The 10,215-nt window shown below is 31.5% G+C and overlaps 1 long non-coding RNA gene across 1 annotated transcript; it reads right to left on the bottom strand.

The window, feature by feature from the left end:
- Positions 1–362: 362 nt before the first annotated feature.
- Positions 363–4,866, bottom strand: LOC127729504 (uncharacterized). Its single transcript, XR_007994655.1, has 3 exons — positions 4,562–4,866; positions 3,616–3,711; positions 363–955 (listed from the first exon to the last, which is right to left on the bottom strand). It is a non-coding gene; the product is annotated as an uncharacterized LOC127729504 (long non-coding RNA).
- Positions 4,867–10,215: the final 5,349 nt, after the last annotated feature.

Below are 10,215 nucleotides of genomic sequence, written 5' to 3'. Positions count from 1 at the left end.
TCTAAAAAGGTTTCATGAAATTCTGTTGTGTGGTTTGAGAGGAGTTGCGATGACAAAAGGTTGCAGTAGTATATTGGGCAAATAAGTTCAAAGGGGCGTAACTCCTGGAAAAAAAATTAAATCGTAATTTCCTGTCGATATGCACATCTACGTAGTATGTCCTTATTATCTGAAAAGGTTTCATGAAATTCTTTTGTGTGGTTTGAGAGGAGTTGCGATGACAAACTGTTGCAGTAGTACATTAAAGTAAATAAGTTCAAAGGGGCGTAACTCCTAGAAAAAGAATTGAATCGTAATTTCCTGTCTATATGCACAACTACATAGTATGTCCTTATTATCTAAAAAGGTTTCGTGAAATTCTGTTGTGTGGTTTGAGAGGAGTTGCGATGACAAGAAACAGGACTGACGGACTGACGGACGGGTCAAAAACATTATACCCTCCGCAACTCGTTGCGTGGGGTATAAAAAAATACCATAACTAGACGAAAAACAAATTACTTAGTCTATATATACCAGTGCAAAATTTATAAAGAATTTTGAATGAAATTGGATAGCTGTTAAGATTACTGTACCTATAATGCTCTACATCACATCCTCGGAGATAACAGAATTAAAATAAGTCATATGAATCTTCAAATTTCAATAAAGTTGAATGAGTTTTTTTATACTTGAACGGCTATAGGTTTTACTATAAAACAAGTGTACATTAACTTTCTTGTAAAAGAAAAACCATAACATTAAAATCTCCATAAATGATGAACTGTTATTTTTTGAGACATCATCCCATGGAAGATTTAACTGATGTTTTAAAGTTGGAAAGTTTCTGTTGCTTGTTTGGTTGGTTTAAATTGTTTCTGTTAGAAGCATTATCAGTCTCCCAATCTGATGTTGACTCAGTGCTGTGAAAGTTCAGTTGTTGTTGACACTGACAGAAAGGTTAGCTGCAAGTCTAGATCTGAAAACCACAAAACATACATACATAAATCAGGCTGTTAGTTTTCATATTTTTTCATTTTCTTATTTTGGGGCCTTTTATGGCTGAATATATATGCAGTATAGGTCTTGCTCATTGTTGAAGGCCATATGGCGTATGAAGACCTATAGCTTTACTTCTATGTCATTTGTTCTCATTGGCAATCATACCACATTTTTTTTTAATTTCATATATACCACTGACAGGAAATAAAATTGACAACTTTTACTGTAAGTGGATGCAGTTACAAAATTCTCCCAACTAAAGCCAAATCATTTTTGCAGAATATTTATTATCCACTCCTTTTAAGCATGTCCAAATAGCCCTTAACATCTTTACAACAATAAAAATTGCCTCCATTTGGTTTGGCATGTCAAATTACCTCTCAATATAATTTTACATTGAAAACAGACAATGGTGATAATTTGACCGCTTTTAGTGACAATCTTTGAAATGGTGGCCATCTTTATATCTGTCCTCTCTGTCAAAGTACAGCTAAATATCAATATTCTTTAAAATCAAACTCAACAAAATTGAAAATTTTACCCTTTTTTTTGCTGTGTCCATCTTTAAAAAAAAATTTCATTGTTTTGTTGGCATGTCAAAAGTGCTATAATTCCTTAATGTCAATTTTCATATAAGGCCATCTTGAAAATGTTTGCCATTTTGGAAGAAAAAACAACCTTACTTTGTTTAGCAAGTCAAACTACCACGACTATCCCTAATTAACAATTTTCATTAAATTAACCAGTGTTGAAATTTGTGCCATCCTTGGTGGCCATCTTGAAAATGTTTGACATCAGATAATATCCACATATTGTGCTTTTCTTTTCACTAAAGTTTCATTTAAAAAGATAACACCAGTTATCTCAGAAAAGGACAAATTTTGTGGAAGATGAAGAAAAAATGCAAGTTTGGACAGAACATTCAAGCTATAACAGCTCTAAATTTGTAATGGGATTAAATATTTGACAAAGAATAGGTTTCTAACACAGAATAAATATGGTATAAAGATAAAGTTTAATAGATTCAGCATATCAGAGAACCCCAAGATCAAATTAAAATTTAAAATTTAGTTTAATTTTGGACCCTTTGGACCTCAATGTAAACCAATTTCATAATAGGGCCCAAAAACTAAATACAGGTTAGATTCAGGCTGAATCAGCATCTTTAAAATTATTGTTGAAATCAAACACAGTTAAATTATGGACCCCATTTGAACCAACTTGAAAACTGGGACCAAAATCATAAATCTAAGTACATATTTATATTCAGGATATTTGATTATTTCTATTTATCATTCAAAGGACCCCAATTCATTGTAATTAGAGTTCAAGTTTTGTTAAAATTAAACTAAGTTAAAATTTGGACCCTTTGGACTTTAAAATGTGGACAAATTTGAAAACTGGACCGAAATTAAAAATCTAAATATAAAACATTTGCATTTTGTATATCAAAAGAACCTCAAGAATTCAAGTTGTGTAGAAATAAGAAAAAAAATTTTGGACCATTTTGAAATCAATGTGAACCAATTTAAAATGGGGCCCAATTGCAACATCTTAAATTATTTAAATACATTGTTAGATTTAGCATATTAAGAACCCAAATAATGTATTTATTTTAATTTGTTCTTGTCCTAAACATGCATCAACTATTTGCCATTGGACATTAGCATTACCAACAACCAATCAATTAATGGAACAGGTGAAATATCTTCAAAAGTACCAATAAAAATCTCCCCCTTTTATATTTGAAAAAGTAAAATCACAAAAATACTGAACTCCGAGGAAAATTCAAAAAGGAAAGTCCCCAATCAAATGGCAAAATCAAAAGTTCAAACACATCAAACGAATGGATAACAACTGTCATATTCCTGACTTGGTACAGGCATTTTCTATGTAGAAAATGGTGGATTGAACCTGGTTTTATAGCTAGATAATAAACCTCTCACTTGTATGACAGTCGCATCAAATTCCATTATATTGACAACGATGCATGAACAAAACAAACAGACACAATAGGTAAAATTGTCAAAAATAGGGGTACAGCAGTCAACATTGTGCTATCATCTTAATCACTATAAAAACAAACAAATGTAACGAAGAAGCACAAAAAGGCATACATCAAATTTAACATCCTCATTTTGCTTATATTATACGATTTTATATATCTATGTAAAATCCACCCATAAAGGATGGAAGGTTTTAAGTACTCGCGTAAAATCGCGCGTTTGAAATTCGCACAGGTAGACATAAAATAATTTTGTCGTTCAAAGTATGACGGGATACATAAATACAGAGTCACGTAAAATGGATATCACAAAAAACAGACTTAACAGTAAAAGTAATACGTATTAATAAATAAAATAATTGAAATGGAATGTATGAACAGTTCATTAGTCATTGTTAGTTATTGAATGGAAACTATAGGAGCCGCCCAATATAGTACTACAAATTAAAATTAGCAAAGTGATTTTTCAATGGGAAAACCAAGTTAACAAAGACCTGTTTAATAAAACTGATGTACAAATGTATAACATGTACTTGTATAATTATGTTATTATATAAGTGATTACATATACTTTGTATGATTACCATGTTATACAAACAGTTAAATTAATATATAAGTTAATAATAACTTACCAATATCTTCTTCTATACATGTATTTAGTTTGACCTGGCTATTGTCACTTTTACAAAAATTCATCTTAATTGAGCATTGCTTGCATATATATAGCCCTACAAATAAAAAGTTTTAAACTATAAAATAATTCTTCAATTTTGTTTTACATGAAATAAAATATATCAGACAGGAAATGTAGGGTAGTGTAGCATCACTGTGCATGTAGTTTAAATGTATGTTTTTTTCTTTTAAAAAGGGTTCTATAAGTAATCTACATACATGTACATGTAGGGTCCTAAAATTGAACCTTACAAAAGTTTGCAATGCTTTTGATTTTTTTAGTCTCCATGGCCTATTAGTTCATTAAAAAAATATTATTCTCTGGATAAAGTTATCTAGTGTTACATGTACAGTTTGTTGTATGTAAAACATGTATTTGTAGGAGGCTTTTCCACGAGATAAAACTTTTTTTAGTAGACAAAGAGCTGAACAACTTCCAGTAAGAACTGAAAATATAACTTAGGGGAAGAGAATAAAAACCTGACCTGCTAAACGTTGAATATGTTGAAATAGATTTTGATTATTATCATGATTCTGGTCTATAAATTGATTTTTTAAAGCAGAAAATCAATATATATTGTACCCTGGTTAACAGCTTGAAAATTAAAATTCTGTCCTAAGCTGACAAGGACATAAATATTTTGACCATTCTAACCCTCCCACTTGCTTTTTTAATCAAATGGTCCCAAGACAGAACAATGTATATACGGATATATATTATTTGCTTGCACTTTGCCATAGGAAATAAATAAGATGTCTTAGAAACAGGTCAGGTGTAAAAGAATATTCACATGCCCCTTCAACACCCCCCCCCCTTTTTTTAATCTAGCTAATGTATCAATTGTTGGTCCCCTAATTTCAGATTGACTATATGGAACAAATGAAAATTGATTGTAAGATTTGTACCTGTTCCTACTAGAATAACTCGTCCTGTATACAGCCTGTTTTGAAAGGGTGAAGATCCTTGGTCAGCTTTGGCTTTGCTGGAAGAGGGTTGGACGTGATGTTGACATCTTGCTTGACTATCATGTCAATGAATTCCGTAAAAGTCCCTGTAGTTCGAGCATATTCAAAGACAAGATGATGTAACAACCATGGGAAAATAAACCACTCCTTGTCTTATATAAAATAAGGAGTCCTGTTGGAAATTCTACACCATAGTTTTCAGTATTATTCAGACTTCCTAAATGTAGAAGAATGGTAGTCTGTATCTGTATGAATATGTTATTTACCAATGCTGGTTTCAATACCACGGTAGAGAGAGTGTCGTTGATTTATTGATGGTGGGCCAGAGCAGTTTTGACAATCTCAATCTCAATTTTGGTGCGAGCAAGGTGGTTCCACTCGCTCACTTTTTTTTTACGAAGAATGATTTAGAATACTTTTGTTTTGCTCGTTGAAATCTAAAAACACTTTTTGCTGTTCATGGACTTATTTTTCCAATCAATATTTATCATGTTTATTCACTAAATTATTGTCATGATTGTCAAATTTCTTGGCAGTAATTATTCTGTTTGGAAATGCTATTTTGGTCTTTAGTGCATTCAGATATCTTAAATAGTTTGTAATATGTAGATGTATAAGGCTGGGATAGCCCACATGCTCATTCTAGATTATTAAAGTCACAAACTTCACTGTAAACATTTGTCTGCCAAACCATCACTGGGAGCTGACATGTTTGAGATCTTACCCAAGGGAGATAAGTCAATGAAAGAGCATAAAAGATGGACTCCCTGGTTTCAGACAATTTATTGATTTTTGGACTTGCAGTCTATACGTCTTATTTCATTTTTCAGACAAATTGATTTTACTTGTTCGAATGATTTTATGAGCCATTTTAGTACCAATTGTGTTTAGAATTTAATTAAAATCAAAATCAAAATGTGTCAATTTGGGACTAAAATCACCTTTCTTCCAAGGCATAAATTAACATATAATAGTCATTTGCCAAGCTTAATATTTTGTTTTGATATAAAACATACCCCATAGTTAAAACCGATATAAGTTGCAAACAAATCCGGAATGGGTCTTGCAAGTTAGAAGCGAATGAAAACCACGTAAATTCATGTATGAAAAACCCCGCCTTTGTGTCCCTGCTCCTGGCAATGTGCCAAATCGTTTAAATTTTCATTTGTTTTGATCATAACATAGTAAAATGGATGAGTTTCAGCTGACATTACTCTAAAAACTCAACTACCCCATTTAATATGCTTCTGGGTCATTCTTAAAAGGCATAAAAAAGTTGGATTTTTCCTTGGTTTCATTATGAATTTACAGAATTATGCAAATGAGGCTGTTACTAAAAATAGATACGATTCTGGGAAAAATTAAGTGGTCAAATTCTTTTATTTCATGTCAAGGATTAAGATGATGTATAAAAATTTGTCAAGTTGTGATTGTCGATTTGGACGATTTTCTGAATATTGCATGGTTTTCTGGCGGATTGGCTCTTAAGTGTCAGTCTCCCTAACGACCAGGCAGTGACAAAAACATGATAGTCTCAGATTTTGATGAAAATTTGCACAAATCATCTACATAACATGTTATAAAGAAAAACATACTTTTCAGACCAAATATATATGGTTGATATGGAGACATGGCCATTTGATTTTTCCAAAGTAACAAGTAATGTAGGTTAATATAAAACCCAGTTTTTCACTATTTCAGTCTCATGAAATCTGCTGTTTATATAAAATCTAGTATTTTTCCATTGTAGTGCAATTTTTTACCAGACCTGCTTCCATCATAGGTGACACAGGTAAAAATACATTGTAGTATACATACCTATGCCAATTAACAGATCAGGTAAAAACAAAAACATAAGAGTGAAAAACTTTTGGACTAGCATCTACTCTTATCTGAGTGAGACTATGAAGACCATTACGAAAATAAACTGACAACACCATGGCTAAAACAGACAAAAAAGTACACAAAACACAACATAGAAAACTAAAGACTGAGCAACACGAGCCCCAACAAAAACTGGGGGGATATCAGGTACTCCTTAAGGGACAACAGATCCTGCTCAACATGTGGCACCCGTCGTGTTTCTCATGATTGTACAAACACGTTAATAATTCTAATTCGGTAGGTCATATTCGAGAAAAAGGGAACGGGATTGGAGTTACATTAGGAACATATCCGCTATCATCTGTGAAACGGATATTCGATAACGGTCAACCAAGTCGTGATGGCGTCTGTAAAACTTACGAAGGGATAATATTAACTTCGCCACTTGGACCTCTTGGTTTAATAGCTTCCTTGTGAGCAGCAACCCTCTATCAAGGAAATCACGATAGGAAATAAAGCCTTGGAATATCTTATCAACTGGGAGACATATATTCCAAATGCAGGCGCTGCTGGAATGTTGCTACATAGAAATGGAAAGTTCACAATTGGGAATCTGAAATCATCTCTTTTGTCGTAAAGATTTGTTTTAACCGACCCTTACTATCAATTTCTTACGTAAGTCAAGATATGAGGAAGACTTAACTGTATCTGTTGTATCCTTTATCTCAATTTCGATGGGATAGATGCGTTCAACATAGTCATCAAATTCTGAATTATTTAGTGAGTGAACATCATCTTTATAGCGGAAAGTAAAGTTAGAGGATACTGCTAACTTCTTATCTTTCTTCCTAAGAAGTTCCTGTATGAAGTCAGCCTCATATGAATTAAGGAGCAAGTCGACAAGAAGAGGGCACAGTTTGTGACCATGGGAATGCCAATTATTTTATTGAAAAACACCTGTTCCAAACGTAACAAAAATGTTGTCAATCAAGAAATCAAGCATCTTGATAATGTCAGTTTCAGAAAATTTATTGATTGAATCAGAGTAATTTTGTACAAAGTAGGATTTATCCCTCCCTAAGACAAGATACTTATATCTACGTTGGCCATTCTTTTTGATGAAACAAAGCAGGACCAACTCTTTCAATTTGATTTTAGTTTTGAATGGGGAATACTTGTGTAAAGTGTAGAAAAGTCAAATGTTTTAATACTATTTTAAGATGAAAAAGTCTTAGATTGTATGTATTCTAAAAGATATTTTGAATTTTTTAGTATCTACGTTTGATACACGCCACCTCTAGAACAGGTAGTTTCACAATAACTTTGAGGCCCGGCTTTGATTGCTGTTAAAACTGATTTTAATAACTTAAAAATAGGTTTCGTGGAGCACTTGGAAGACAAAGCAATATACTGTTTTTTCTAAGGACACTTATGTAGTTTAGGTATCCAATACAGTGATGGAAGATCCAGTTCTTAGTGCAACATACAGACAATTTTTCGTTTTGAGCCAAACATTGATTGTTTTTTTTTTTTTTTTTTTTTATTAAATACAAATTGTTGCATAAATAACTTCAGCTTACTGCCTATATGTAAATAAGAAGATGTGGTATGAGTGCCAATGAGACAACAATTCATCCAAGTCACAATGTGTAAAAAGTAAACAGTTATAGGTCAAAGCCTTCAACACGGAGCCTTGTCTCACACCGAACAGCAAGCTATAAAGGGCCCCAAAAAGACCAATGGAAAACAATTCAAACAGGAAAAGCAACGGTTTATTCTATATAAAAAACGAGATACTAGAAACGCGTATGAACCACACCAAAACAAAAAGACAACCACTGAACAATAGGCTCCTGACTTAGGACAGGTGCATACAAATACAGCGGGTTTAAACGTTTTAACAGGCGCCAACCTTCACCCTAACCTGAAACAGTGGTAAGACATTACAACATAAAAAGACACAAAATAAAATATCAATTGAAATGGCTTAACTCGATCAAAAAGACAATACACAAAAACAATTAAATAAACACTGAACGAATAAGTTTGATCTGACATAATATAAATAAAAAAGATGCTTCAATGTCAAAAAGACAACTTTAACCTAGGACAACATGGCCTTAAATAAAGTAATGTACACAGGTAAAATTAAATATAATAATATATTATATAATAATATATATACCGGTATATGATATTCATTACTTATTCGTTAATTCTTGACATCGAATCTGGTGAATGAATTATTGATTTGCGTTGTGAGCCAAGTTGAAGATGAATTAAAAATATTAGTTTGTATATCTTAGTTCATTGTTCCGAGAATAAAAAACTCCATTAAAAGTTGGATTTTAAAGGAATATTGATGTTGAAGTATTCAAACGAACCATATGTAGATTAATAACTACATTATAAACAGACCTGTTCCGTTGAATCACACTTTGCACAATTTGATTTCAAGTGTTTCATCAATTTCCCTATATTCTTCATAGCACAATGCATCTGATATAAACCCCACAAAAAGTTTTATTCCTTAACTTTGAGGATATTTTGTTGACATACTAAACTTAGTAAGGTAACATAGAAATACGTATATTTCCATGAGGTAGTATTCGTAAAACCTGAAGAAAAAATTGTTCGTGTAACATAAGATACTGATTAAAAACCACTTATAAATGTGTATACATCTGATTGTCGTGTAGTCTGCTTTCACTCTGAGTTTAAGTCAGTAATAATGTTTGTTTGTTCCTACAGAAAAAAATAACACTTTTGTGATCCCTTTTATAACCTTGGTAGAACATCCGCATCATCAACATATATGCTTGTAAAATATTTTTTATTGCTCAAATCAAATATAAATGCATTTAATCAAAAGTTTAATATATAAATATAACATTTCTGTTTTCTCGTTGGCTACATGCATAAGGAAGCCACTTTTGTAAAACATTATATATTCACCAAGGGAAAAATCATGAGGTGTTAATATGAGATTTGGGACAGCTATCTTGTACTAAATAGTAAATTTCTAAACAATGTCAATGACGTATATTTATGACGTCATGCAAATTCTTGTTCTTGTTTTTTCTTTTTTCGGTGTTATTTTTTTTTTTAATATTTCAACTTATAAACATTTAAAAAAGTCACGCAATAAATCAATTATTGACTTTTGATATCAGTTGATACAATGATTTATTCTTCATTGCAATGTTTTATTACTTTGCAAACAGTATGTGTAATATTACTTAAATATGAAAACATGTCCGTATTGGCCAACCATACAACACGAATCTGTGTCCAAACTTGTCTATCTAACCAGAAATAAAATACTGTAATAAAAGTAGAAAAAAATAGTCAAATTAAAACAAGAAAATCATCATATGATTAAATCTTCTAAATTTCGAATCCCGGAAATATCAAATGACTCAAATTCACTCAATCATTATATTACAATTATTATTGATACTATTGGTATAAATTTAATTTTAATTCATATACACGTACATATGTATTCCTCTTTTCAATATGGTATAATTTTGTTGAACAATATAACATATTAATGATATTTAATTTGATAATGTTTGGGAAGTAAGAATGTGTGCATATGAAACAAAATGCCACATGAAAAGAAATTTAAGGAAAGTTAAATAAATATTAGTTTCTTTTATTTTAAACAATTCATTAAGGAAATCCTATTCTTAATTTAAAAAAGTGTTACAAAGCAATTATTATACAACTTTTTACTGAAATAGCCGTAGCAACGCGGATATTATTCC

Source organism: Mytilus californianus, unplaced genomic scaffold (genome assembly GCF_021869535.1).
Source record: "Mytilus californianus isolate M0D057914Y unplaced genomic scaffold, xbMytCali1.0.p SCAF_2, whole genome shotgun sequence".
NCBI classification, from domain to species: Eukaryota; Metazoa; Mollusca; class Bivalvia; order Mytilida; family Mytilidae; genus Mytilus; species Mytilus californianus.
The sequence above is the reverse complement of the archived record's forward strand: the minus strand, read 5'-3'. Positions and strand labels throughout refer to the sequence as shown.